Source organism: Mya arenaria, chromosome 17 (assembly GCF_026914265.1).
Source record: "Mya arenaria isolate MELC-2E11 chromosome 17, ASM2691426v1".
NCBI lineage: Eukaryota > Metazoa > Mollusca > Bivalvia > Myida > Myidae > Mya > Mya arenaria.
Genome location: NC_069138.1, coordinates 55,702,793 through 55,717,258, shown reverse-complemented (window position 1 = coordinate 55,717,258; position 14,466 = coordinate 55,702,793).

The following is a 14,466-nucleotide window of genomic DNA, read 5'->3' as shown; positions in this document are numbered from 1 at the left end:
CGCCAAAACGTCACGTCAAAACATATGACAACAGTATGACGTCAGCTGCATCACTAAGCAAATTATTGACGCAATCTAACAGTAGACACGGTTGTAACGATCAGCGAAAGTAGAGAGGTATTTCGAAGATGTTGAAAAAAAAACCAACGTTAACGTCACGCACGGAGCAGCGCGCTATGATCAAACACTGTTCGCAGCGGAATAACTCTTACAAATACCTATACGTTTCTAACACGGGATAAATCAAAGCCAGCATGTTCAAGGGCTTTGGTATTTCGCTGGTATGGACGTTTCAGTGACGAGCATGGAAATGTGTGCGATTAGAAGCGGAGCGGCAGACCGTCAGTCCTGAGTGAAATTGACGTAAATTCAGTGCAGGACATGTTCCAAGAAGACTGGCGGAGGACAGAGAGGGAAATTGACGAATCCGTTCAGCTAAAAAGAACAGTTGTTCATAATATCATAAAAGGGTGGTACGGACAGATATTCATGCAATGAGTTGATTTTCACCGTAATTGTGTATGTGCAGAAGGAGCGTATTTTGAACTGTCTGCTACAACAGTAAAGGCAGCTTACTTGATCAAAGGAAATACACTGCATTCGCTTTTTTCTATCCCTGCTAGTCAGGGATTTTCTTATCAAACCCTCACAAGTGCTAAACTGAAAACTCTCAGATTCAAATTTGCAAGTGTGAAACTTCTTATCATTGATGCGGTCTCTATGGTTGGTTATCGAATGTTTTCCTTTATAAACCAGCGACTTCAACAGATCATGGGATCAAAGAAGATATCTGGAGGCATATCCATATTGGCAGTGGGAGATCTCTTCCAGCTGAAGCCGGACTTTGACGGTTGGATATTTTCAAACCTACAAGACGAGTATGGCCCACTAGCAGTGAACCTGTGGTGCGACAATTTTCTAATGTTTGAACTCCAACAGATAATGCGCCAAAAGGACAGTTAGGAGTTTGCTGAACTTTTGAATAGACTCAGAGAAAACAAGCAAACTGAACAGTATATATGGATACTTAAAAAACAACAGATCAAGACAGACTTGCACCATCCAGATTATCCCATACATGTACGTCATGTTTATCTGACAAGAGCTCAGGTGTGCACGCACACTCTAGTGGTGTGTGAAACTCAGCAGGCACACAGGATAAAGAATGGGTGTCTAGATGTGGTTATAGGAGATGAAACACCGGAGATCAAGCAAAGAATACTTCATAAGATTCCAAAAGACTCTTCAAAAACCATGAACTTAAACACTGCTTTAGGTCTTAGAAATGAAATTTCAACAAATGTTGATGTGGAAGACGGCCTAGCAAATGCGGCACCATGCATTCTAATGGCAGTTGGACCTCAAGATAAAACAGGAAGGTACAGATATGTATGGGTGGAATTTGAACACGGTGAAATAGGAAAAGAATAGGAGCGAAAACAAGAACCTTTACACCAGAGGTGTTAGTCTAAATTGGACTCCATTGCACAAAATCAAAAGGCAATTTTCAGTAGGAAAATACAATTCTGCTAAAGTTTTGAGAGAACAGTTTCTATTACGTTGTGCAGCAGCTAAAACATGCCATAGATGTCTAGGAGACACCATGGAGTCACTTGTAGTTGATTTTTCAGGAAAACGTTTTCCACATGCCCATTATGTTGGCTTGTCAAGAGTTACAAAACTTGAAAACCTAATGATTAGAGATTTAAATATGGAAGGTTTCAAAGTGGACCAAGTTGTTGTCATAGAAACGAAGCGTCTGAGATCATCTCATCTTCCCTTGTCATGTCCCCTTCAAGCTACAAATTTATTCAGTATTGTGTACCACAATGTATGATCTCTAAGGAAACATTTCCAAAATATAGTTACAGGAAACCACTACAATTTGGCTGACATCAATATTTTCGCTGAAAATAAACTTGGCATCCGTGATCAGACACAGGATTACTCCATTACAAACTTCAACTTACACAGATTTGACAGTCCAGTAAACAGTAGCTATGGATTATTTGTTTATTCAAAAAAAGAAATTGATATTACTGTGGAAAATAGCCATGAAGTGTTCCAGAACAATTATGCGGAAATGGTCAAAATTGAAGTAAAATCTGACAGTGTACCAAAATTTACTGTAGTTGCTATGTATGTGTCTCCCAAAACAACATCCGAGTTCTTGAAAAAATGTTTTAATAATATGTATAGCACATTTTGCCAAAGAAGCCAACCATTTATTGTGAGGGACATGAATGTAGACTTATTAAATATAGATGGTCATTTCATTCAAAACATACTGAATTGTATTCAACTTATCAAAGTTCCAACAACAGATTTTGGATCACTTTTAGATCATATCTATGTTAGTGCTAACATGAAAATAACATGAAAAAAACGTATGAGTGTGGTGTAGTTGAATCTCACTTTTCAGATCACAAGGCAATATTTGGTTGATCTGGATTGGAACCTGGCCTCGAATTGATCTATCGTATGAGAGCTTGGTAAATCACGTTTACTACCACTGTTTTTTCCGACACAAGCTCCTCCGCTTAGGATCACAAAAAAGGGTATTTTCAGTTGTATTGAAAATCTGGAATTGCATTCAGAATTATCTCAATTTTTGGCAAGCTTTTGTCACTAACAAATTCTGAAAACTCTTCAATTTCTTCTGATGTTGCTGCTAGCGGCCCAAAAACAACACTTTCTCTCTGACCTTCCTGTTTATCCATCTCTTCTTCTGCTTGAGTGTGAGAAGCAATCTTATTCCAACCTGCCAACAGTTGTTCTCTGATAAGTGTAGCAGCATTCTCTATTGCCTGTTCAATCTCCACTGAATTGTGGTTGTATTCCTTCATCTTATCTTCAATATGGCTACTGTTTGGAAGGGAAAAGTAATGATCACTGAAGGTGTGACTCTTCCCAATGATGGACTGCTCACATGTCCATGGATAAAAAAGTAACAAAATTTCCCTGAAATAATTTTCTTGATCAATCAACTGCTGGTACCGAACATACCTGATGATGATAGGTCTTTTCCTCTTTTTCAGAAGATTTTTATCAGGAAGCACAAATTTATCTTCAACTTCTTCTTCCTCAAAATTATCTTCTTCCTCAAAATTATCGTCTCCTCTATCGTTTACACCAGTTTTGTTACTTGTGTAAACAATTTTGTAGTGTGACACAAAATCAGCCAAGCAAATATTTTGGAGTGTTTTTTGGTCTTACTGTATATCTGTCAACAATACGTTTTGCATGTTGATGTGGAAGACGGCCTAGTATCAGTTGAATCGTCAGGTAAGCTTTCAATTATGGAAGAATGTTTCAACATCAGGACTCGCTCTTGTGGGGGGAGGTGTTGATGAAGATCACATCTCTCGATGACTGCTTTAATGGCAGTTGCAGAATAAAGTAGACTGCCTCTTGTGCTGAAACCTCCACATGATTTAAAAATGTGTGGCCTACTGAGCGAACCTGTTGCCTTAGATCAGTATTACCTTCCTTAGCTTCCTTCACAGCGTGGAACAGCAGGTTGGACATGCCACGCTGGGATTTCGCAATATATGTAACGATATTGACAGCACAGGCATATGCATCTAATACATATTGAAAGTCGATATTTGCTCTCCAGCACTGAAGCAAAGTTTTGTTGTAATAGTTTATTCTTGTTTCATTTGCACCTCTTCTGAGAAAGATTTTATTTGCTGTGATCGAAGATCTAATGGCATTCAAATACTCTTCTTTACAAGTTTCTTGAGAAACTCATTAAAATTGTAAATTTCCTCTGTTTCTTTTCTAATGTCATCTATCTTCTTTGATATATAATTCCAGTTTGTACATTCATCCAAGGGGTCAAGAATACATGTTTTTCCATTGGTGGTATTGGATAGTTGAATCTGCAGATCAACTGACCCTTTTTCTTACATGTTCGGCTGTGGTTGTGTTCTTGTAATGTCACAAGGTTCTGTAGCTGTGGATCTATGTAGCTATGTTACATAGCTATTGACAAAGTCCAAAACCTCCCTTTTAGATCCTTCATCTTCCTCTAGCGTTGGTGCTTCTTCTACCCAGACTAGCATGTGGATGTGAGGAGAGCCTCTCATCTGGAATTCAACCTTGTAGAAGAAGTCAAAAATCTTTCCAACTGGACTGAGTGTACTTAGAAGGACAGTGTTGATAAGCTTTTTAATTTGGTAGTCAACGTGTCTGGCACAGGTCATTGGGTCTTTTCTAATGATGCAGATTTTTCAAAAAATGTAAGATGTGAAATTTGGTCTGGTGTAAGCATTTTATTACTCACTATTTGTGAACGTGTTTGCAACAAATGGGTCCATCTAGTCTCTGCTGATGAAAATGAAATAAACCAAGTTGGAATTTCTAGAACTCTCAGCATAGCAAAGCAAAGAGATCTTTTTTGTCTTTTCCCAGTCGGAGAGCGTCTCAGGTCTTTGAAGATTTTGTATCCCTCATCTTGTCTACATAATTTCATTAAATTTTCTGGGGATCTCAATTCTGCAGCTGTTTTATTGGAATTACCCTTTGTTTTTCTCAGCACCAAGCTCGATTTTTCATATGTGTTTTGCTTGAAGCTTTTTCATTTTAAAAATATGTTGGGAATATTTTCAGCAACTCTTCTGTCTGATCTTCTTAGTTCTGATTTACAGACATCGTTGTATGATAGCTTGTAGCTACCGTCTCTTTTCTCTCCACAGAAAATTGTAGAAAAAGCTAATTCTTCTGAGTATTTATCTACAAAAACACTTAGTGGCCGATTACCCTCGGCTGGAGCAATTGACAAAATCTGGGTTTCCTCTTCTAAAAATATGTCAACTGGTTGTAACATTGTATCTAGTGTTCCTGCTGTCTGCTGCTCTAGAGGTGTTTCATCCCACTTATCATCGTCATCTTCTGGAACTTCTGGTGAATCATCTTGAGGTTCTTCAGTAGCTACAGCCCAATCCTCATCAACAGTAATTCCATCTTCCTTATAAAGATCACTGTTTTTTACCAAGTAAGATAGAGCTTGGCGTACATTGTTTGGCCTTATGCTTTACCTCTTGCTTTACAGGAAAGCTGATGTTGATTTTTGACAATGGAGGCATTTTTTTCTTTTTGGCATATGAATAACATGTATTACAAATCCATTCTTTATTATCAGCACTGAGTATGCCAGTAAATATTTTTTCTTCCTGTTTTATAGATAAATGAAGATTTCTTTATTCTCTTACACTTTCACGATACCATAGTTGGTCACAACACGTACAAATATATGAGGTGCCTGATTGAACTGCGGTGTGGAATGTGTTAATGAAAGTCTCTAATGTCAAAGATGTTTTTGACTTGTGTTTGTTTTTCTTTTCAGTTTCTCTGTATATACTGTCAGCTCTTTTTATTTGTTTGTGTTCTTTTTCCTTGTATCTATATGCTATATCTTGTTTTTTTCTTTTTCCTTTCCAACATTCTTACTTCATGTGAAGTCTTTTCTGAATTTTGATTTCCCTTTCAACACACCTACTATCAAAATTTTCTCTTTTCCTCTTATTTCTTCATTTCTAAACTCATTAGATGTGCGCCTTTGTTTTTTAATATTTTTTTCTACTATTCTACCTTTTGAACTGCCTTTTTTCCTCTTGTTTTCTTCCTTTCTAAACTCATCAGATGTGCGCCTTTGTTTTTTAATATTCTTTTCTACTATTCTACCTTTTGAACTGCCTCCTTTCCTCTTGTTTTATTCATTTCTAAACTCTTCAGATGTGTGGTTTTGTTTTTTACTGTTCATTTCTACTATTCTACCTTTTAAACTGCCTCTTTTTCTCTTGTTTTCTTCATTTCTTAACTCTACAGATGTGCTTTTTTGTTTTTTATGTTAATTTCTACTTTTCTACCTTTTAAACTGCCTCTTTTCCTCTTGTTTTCTTCATTTCTAAACTCTTCAAATGTGCGCTTTTGTTTTTAATGTTCATTTCTGCAAGTCTATTTTTTATTTCCTCTTTCTTTCATTCTGCTCATTCCTGATTTCTTCTAAGGCCCGTCTTTTTCTTGCATATGCCTTTTCTTTTTCTCTGTTATTCATACTTTCCCTTATTTTTTCATTTTCCAGTTCTCTATTTGCATTCATATTTATTCATCTATTTTTTTTAATCTGTTCTTATCCCTTTTTGATAATTTTTCATCTTTTTTGGGTTCTTGGTCAGGTGTGATCACTTCTTCAGACTTATTTCCATATTGCTTCTTTTGAAACATTTTAACTTGATTATTAATTTCTTTGTAAAGATTACTTTCTTCTTTGTAATTGTCTGGAATTTGGAATAATGTTCCTCCAACATCTATTACAACTTCGTAATGATTTCTGTTTTTGTGACTTAGGTAGATACTTTGAGGAGCTGATGTCAAATTTGTATCTATAAAATTTGCTGAATGTTGCAAACATTGACAAGTATTAGAATGTTCAATTAGGGAGTATACAAATATGTTTGTCTTCAGAAGGTGGGCCATAGCAAAAATTTCAACCTGTGCAAGCCCATGTCTTATCAGAGTCCATTTTTGTTGTTCTTAAATAATCGTGCACAGACTGATTTCCATCAAATAATGCCCTACAAAGTTGTGGATTTTCCTTCATATGTTTGACTACTGTAGATTGAAATAATGCATGATGTGCTTGTCGTCAAGTAACCATGTATGAAATACTGCGGAAAAAGCAATTCCCGTCACCTGTTATACTTTTTACTTCTGAAGGTCTGTCAATAGGTTTCTTAATACACTGTGAGTCAAATGTCACATGACCAGACAGATTTAAAATTTCGCACTGATGCCTTTGCCAACTGGACCACACTGGTTCAAAATACTGAGCTGGTTTGTGCTCTCCAGTTACAATATTTCCATGAGGTAAATTACCAATATATTTTTTGGCGTCAACTAATTGTTCTTTTGAGACTCTATGAAGTGATTCTGGGGCTGTGCAAGAAGATTCCGTAATAATGTCATTCGCCTGCTGTTCTGGCATACTACAGGATTCCAACTTTGGAATGCATTTATGGGGAAAATATTGGTACACCTTCTCGCAGAGTGGGCAACGGCTGCACTTATGTTTTCTAAATTAGCTTCTGTTTTATACTGCTTTGAACAATGGCAGCCGATAAATGTACTTGTTTTAGAGCACTGATGTTTATTAAAATTTGCTTTCCTTGTGAATTTATGCCCGCATAAGGAGCAAATGTTGCAAGTGTGCTCGTCCATAGTTTTTTGCCTTTCGAATGTTTTTAGGCATGCTGGACAAATCATTCTATTTCCGAAGTATGTATGGGCACCTTTGTTTGACAGCAGGTAATGACCATAAGCTGAAAAGGAATTAAAATATTTGAAGCATATTTTATGTTTGAAAATAAATAATGATATAATTCTTGTATAGCACATTGTAAGATTATATCATCATGCATATGTTTTACAATATAATCAATCATAGGCTATACAATGAAGCATAACGATATAATTCCCGGGAACATACATGCTAAAATTAAACCAAGTAATACGAAGTAAAATTGTAATACATTCTTTGTATAACTTCATAATTGAAACATTTACCCTGTTACAAGAAATCCTATGTATGCAGCTTCTTAATGTTGTATTATAAACAAAAACGTGCATTTATACAATAAATGTGATTACCCGATTGACCTTCCCAGTTTAGTAAAATAAATAAGATATTATTTCATATTTTTTAGTAATGTGAAATTTTATCCATTTTGAATGGATATTGACGAGCGAAATTCAGTGTTTTCATCTGTCCTCTCAATTATAACCAGTGGATGAGTGGATGAGAAAACATCTTCACCAGCAACCTAGACAAGTGATTGTTAGACTCAAGTTGTTGTGCTTCTGAAAGCAACAAAAGTATATGTATTAAAACACGTAATATGTTATTTCTATTTAATGTCATAACTGTGCAATATCACTAGTATATCTTCAGAAGGGTGCACAGTTAACAATAATGTGATTGGTGCACCGAAATACAGTTTGAGCTGAAAGAAACAAATGAGTTATTTCCATTTCCCCTGGTTTAGTTTTGGGCAAAAAGTATTTTGTTATTAAAACCCATGACCTTTTAAACATTGACTTACGTACGTACTTCCATGGCAAAACATCTGATTTTTTTCATTGTACATAAACATATGAGATATTTAACACAAATTAAGCGGAAACCTTGTACTGGCTTTACGCTTCTCAATGTCTTAAATAATGACATACTATTAAGCATTTTCTGTATTATTATTATTAATGAACGTTGACAAGCTATTCAAAGAAATACTGCTTAAACCAACAGAAATATTAAACTAGGCAAAGAAAATAATGTTTTATATTTATCTCTATAATAATTATATATTCTATACTGTCCAAACACATGAATTCACACACAGCTGAATTTATAGTTCCATGCAAAGCGACTAGTAACTTTTTAATGTAAATTCATTATACATGAAAATCAGAGATACAAATTACAAAGAGCCATAATTTACATTATATGCAAAATAAAGTAATCTTACTTGATTAATTAAGATGATTGGATAGTTGGAAAGACGTGTCTAAAGTTTCTTTGCAATACACAAGTATTTGCTGAGATATTGACTTAAATGTGGTACGCTTGATCGTTGAGAGCCGTGGTATTAAAGCTGCACTCTCACAGATTTTGCGTAAGTATCTGCAAACCAGTGATTCAAGACTGCTGACAAGAGATCAGATAGCAGGGTTTTATATTTTCGTTGAAAAATTACTGTTTTTTGGCTAAAAACGTTACTAACGGTTTAATAAAAAAGCATAAAACATCCATTTTTGAACATAAATATGAAAAACTGTGATATGATATTTTGTCAGCAGTCTTATATCACTGGTTTCCATGCATTTTCGCATAAATTGGCTCGTTCAAAGACAATCAATAAAAAGTTGTCAAAAAGTTCAAGGTGTGAGAGTGCACCTTTAAGTCTCAATTCAATAAATGAAGTAGTTGGTGAGATATTAATCTATATGTGCTTACATGCAAAACCTTAACCAAAATTTCCAAGTTGAATAATAAAGGGCAATGATTTTGCATTAAGAGTTATATAACTTGGTTAATTAAGTAGGTTGGATGGTTGAGTACCATTCAATAAAGTCTCAAGGCAATACCTCAAGTACTTGCTGGATATATTTACCTGTGTGCTAGCACGCAAAACCTTAATCAGAATTTCTAAGTTGAATAATAAAGGGCAATTATTTTGCATTAAATACAAACGAGAGTTATCTAACTTGTTTAATTAAGTAGGTTGGATGGTTGAGTACCATTTATGAGGTCTCAATACAATACCTCCAGTAGTTGCTGAGATATTAATCTTTGTGTGCCTGCATGCAAAACCTTAACAAGAATTTGTAAGTCGAATAATAAATGGCTATTATTTGCATTAAATGCAAACTAGAGTTATATAACTTCGTTAATTTAGTCGGTTGGATGGTTGAGTACCATTGTATGAAGTCTCAATACAATACCTCAAGTAGTTGCTGAGATATTAACCTTTGTGTGCTTGCACGCAAAACCTTAACCAGAATTTGTAAGTCGAATAATATAGGGCTTTTATTTGCATTAAATGCAAACTAGAGTTATATAACTTGGTTAATTAAGTAGGTTGGCTGGTTGAGTGCCATTGTATAAAGTCTCAATGCAATACCTCAAGTACTTGCTGGATATATTAACCTATGTGTGCTTGCACGCAAAACCTTAACCAGAATTTCTAAGTCGAATAATAAAGGCCTATTATTTGTATTAAACTCAAATAAGTGTTATCTAAGTTCATTAATTTAGGAGGTTAGATAGTTGGGAATACGTATATGAAGTTTCAATGCAATACATGATGTATTTACTGTGATATTGACTTAAAGGTGCTTGCATGCAAAACCTTAACCAAGGGGTGACGCCGACGCCGACGCTTGGGTGAGCAGTATAGCTCTCCTTATTCTTCGAATAGTCGATCTAAAAATGCAGTGAACAGGATTCATACCCATAGTAAACAAGGTTTGCGGATGCCAGTAGAAGTGTCATATCTTGGATTAGCTTATTCCGGAAGCATGAACTTGAAGTAAAACGCTTCCAATTTAGGAACCATAACAATCCACATGTCAACATCACGATATATTCATTAAACAAACATATCATAGGGGTTTGTCCTCCTTAGAATCAAATCACATCTCTCCTAATCAAGGATGCTAAGTTGTCCTTGTATCTGATAGTAGATTTTATAATTTTTTTCAGTATTATTTTACTTTCCGTTTTTGAACTTTACCAATGGCTTCAAGTATCATACATCTCTTGTTTTGTAATAAATGTAATTTAATTTAAACCGATTGTATTGTCATTTACATCGATTACTAGGCCATCTGGGCTTGTTGCCAAAAATGAATGTTTTTTTAGAAATCACTAATCCACATTTTCCAACCTGGCAGTTTTCATTCTTATCTTGAATATTCTTTGATGGCATTGTCCTGATTTAAGCCACGGATAGTGAAGATGTTTCCCTTGAAATTTGAATCAAGGTTTTTTACAAGACAAGTTGAGTTGTTATTTTTTTCCTTCTTGATATCACAGCACCAAAGTTTGAACCTGTTTTTATTGGTAATATTCTGTGTATTTTTTTACTCATTTACTCAACTCTGTTGCAGAAATGTCAGGAGTGTCATCTAACGGTTGTCCATAAACTAGTTTTGCTTTTTTATGCCCTTGTTTTTATTGAAGATAATTTCCTCTTTTGCCTTGTTTTGATTGTCTATATTTCTTGCATGAAACTGATTTTTTTCTGGATGGCGAGCATTGTTAAAGAAATAAGATCCAGGTTCACACCCCGTTACTTCTTGAAATACCATTGGCGACCAAGCTGGACCTAATGGTTTTCTCAATGCGCCCCACAGCCCCCACGAGCATCTCTGGCATCTGTATATTTGTTTACCGCCATCAAACTTAGCACGAATGGCCATCCAGTTTTCTGCTAGATTTGTTGTAAGATTGCCAATGAGGCGGTCATTCTTCTCTGCACCTATATTCTTTATATTAACAGAAACGTCCCTAATTATGAATTTAAGGTCATCAATTTTAAAAGCTAATTTTGCTGCTACCCTTGAAGATTCCATATCATTTTCAGATGGTTCTTTCCAAAAGTCATGTTGCTATGTGGAAAAGCTGTTTCATCATTCAAGTGAATGGCAAAATCGCATAGTTTTTTTTTCAATTGCATTTTCTCTTGACCTACAGAAACTAGAACATTTGTCATGATATCAAAGCACATGGAAAATTGAATGTCTTGTTTTGAGTTGTTTTGCATTTTGTTCTTGAGATCTCATTCGAATTGCACACCTAATAGCTGTAGTTATTCTTACAATGTATTTGGAATTCAACTTTTCCTTTCCCTTTATAAAAAGGTTTTTCTTGAACTAGCTTTTCTAAGTATTTTCTTACATATATACATGCCCACCTCATACTGGGACACATTCCGCAATTTTAGTACACTGAGCTATCACCATCAGCAATCATTCGCATGTACCTAACCCCATGTTCTTTCTCTTCCTGCAAAAAGCCCTCTAAAATAATGTCAGACTCTATACTCTGGGATGTGCTTGACTTGTTTCTGTAACAATCATGTTATTTGGGGGCTACATCTTTATTTGCTGCTGCTGAGCATATAATACATTGTTTTTTTTTATTATTCCTATATGTAAAAGTATTTTACTTTCTGAACCAATCATGACAGCAACTCCTCCGAGTGCATTATAAGTGTGTTTGTGGGTACACTTGGACCATCCATCATCACATACAACTGTTATTGCAGGAACACCCTCGTGCTTGTTATTTCACATGATGGCTTTTTCTCTTTCCTCATTTCCAGCTTTTCATTTCAAAAGATTAAACCCCCACTTTCCTATTGTATTTTTCAACACTAGAAAACATAGCTTCATGCATTTGAGGAATGTCCATTGTACTTAGCAATTCGTTCAACTGGGCAGGATCTCTACCTGATATTAAAGTGCCCTAGACAGCTAGAACATCGCATTTCTTTCACACCATTGTCTTGAACTTTTCTGTTTGAAACATTGAACTGAAGTGGACACTCCTGACACTGTGCAACTATGATACTAAATTGCCACATGTTTAAGTCTCTGCCTTTAGAACAAAAGGTAACATACCCTTTTAAACTACATGCCTTGCCTTTAGACACACACACAAACACACACAAGTTGTTATGTCACTAACATGATGCTCCATTATTTAAAGATTCATAATTCTATTCCCAGTCAATTTGGATTTCTGTATTGATGATTTCAACCCGGATATTCTACATAATCTATATTTATTCAAGTTCAAAACAGGTAAACGCTTTACCACAAGATGAGTGAAGTATTTTCCATTGGAAGAAACTTATTTTCTGACAATTTGATAGGGTTTTTATATTTGTTGATATTTTAAGTACTTTCTGTTTGAAGCATTCACGTCTCTTTTTGATGTTTATTGATGCATTTTGTCCACTTGGTTGACCATTTTTTTCGCCTTCTTCCTTGTTTATAGCCATGGCAAATATCAAATCAAATCAAATTAAATGTCAATAAATTAAACAAAAACCTAAAATACTTTCAAAACAAAAAACAGGCTAAGATAATAAATTTGTTGAGTTTTCAGATTAGCTCAAGTATGCACTGTGCTGTTTGTGGAGTTTTGTGCTGTTTTTCCATGTTTCTTGTTTGTAATATTTTGTTGTTGTGTTCTTTGTTTTTGGCTTTTACCCAGTGCCATTAAACCGGGTTTATCTTAAAACATTTTGCTACTGAGCTGGTTTCTGTAGTTTTCACATAAGTATTTAAGACCGTTTCCTTTGGTCCACCATACTTTTTCCTTTCGACACGACATTATCAATAACTTCTTACCTTTTACAACCGTTTGTTTTTCATGTTTACTAACAACACTTTTGCAGGAAATTTATAGTATATATATATATATATATATATATTTACTACTCGATTGTATTACTGACCTTTCACTGTAGCGTTCTAGTTTCGTAGCATAGCGGCGTTTCTCGTTTGCGTATAATTTTCTGTATTAAATTCAAATGAGTGTTATGGATGCAAATACTTAATACATTAAATTATATTTAAATTGCAGGCTCTCAAATTTTCACATATGTAGGGAAAATTAAAGCACATTGGTCCTACATTGATTCTCAAAAGAAAAGTTTTCACCATTTCATAAATTCATATTTTGGTGCAAGACCCAAAGTATGACGCATTAGTTTTAGAAACAAAATATAATTTAATTGTAGTTGGGCAAAACCGACGGAAAAGAACTTTCAAATCATAAATGATTTAAAAACTGGAATGAGACTTCAAAACCATAATTCATGAGGGATTCATTTCATGTGAATCAAAAGTATGGTCTTCGTTACCTGCGAATTATTAGAGATGGCATAGTTTCGTGTATATGAATATATTGAACTTTGTTCCAGTTTGGGGTTGTCACGTACAACAATTGAATGTGCCAATCATGCATCTCAATGTTAATGGAAGTAGTTTTGCAATATATATTATTGAAAAAACAACAACAACAACACATTGTAAACGCAAGGGCAGATTAAACAAGAAATATCATGAGTATAGAATTAAAAACAAATAGAAAAAAACCCGGAATCAGTTAAAAAAGATCATTTCTTGATAAGAATGTGATGAAAGCTGATAAAAAGTATAGAACACTGAACAAGAGGACAATTAAATAATAATTATTGGCATGTGGAAAGAGAGAAATCTATGGGTAGATTTGTTTGTAGGTCAATCAATAATAATAACATTTTATAATAAAATGAATTGCTTTACGTCAATTTAAAAAGGAATATGTTCACTTTAAGAGGCTGTGAAAGAAAGTAAACAGGCGGGATTGTTAATAGATAAAGGAACCCAATTTTGCAGCATCATGTGATGAAATTGTGGTATAAGTGGGCGTGAGGGAATACAAATCAAGACTTCAGAATAAACTAACAAAAAAGCAACAACAATAAATGATGCCGCAAAATCAGAAAATTAATTTTGTTTACATTACGTTGATGGTAACATAAAAAACCGCAAAATAACAAGTGTTATTATCAAGTTTAAGGAATGCTTTTTCTCCCACCTCAGATAAATAGATCCAAATATTTAACCATGCTAGAAATTCTTTTCTTGCCCACGGACAAAGATGAAACGCCCGTATGGAACTCCTTTTTAATGGTCATCACATTGTAATTGCCTCCCTTGTTGAAGACTGTCGTCTGTAGCATCATAGAAACCTTGTCTTGATGCAATATTAAGAAAGCTTATTATTTCTCGCTTCAAATGTCACCATAAAAAGGTTTTCACGCACCTTTCAAGACATAATGCTTCACTCTCCTCAGAACTATTTAAAGACCGAGTTCACAATTAACATTATCTGAATAGCTGAGCGCA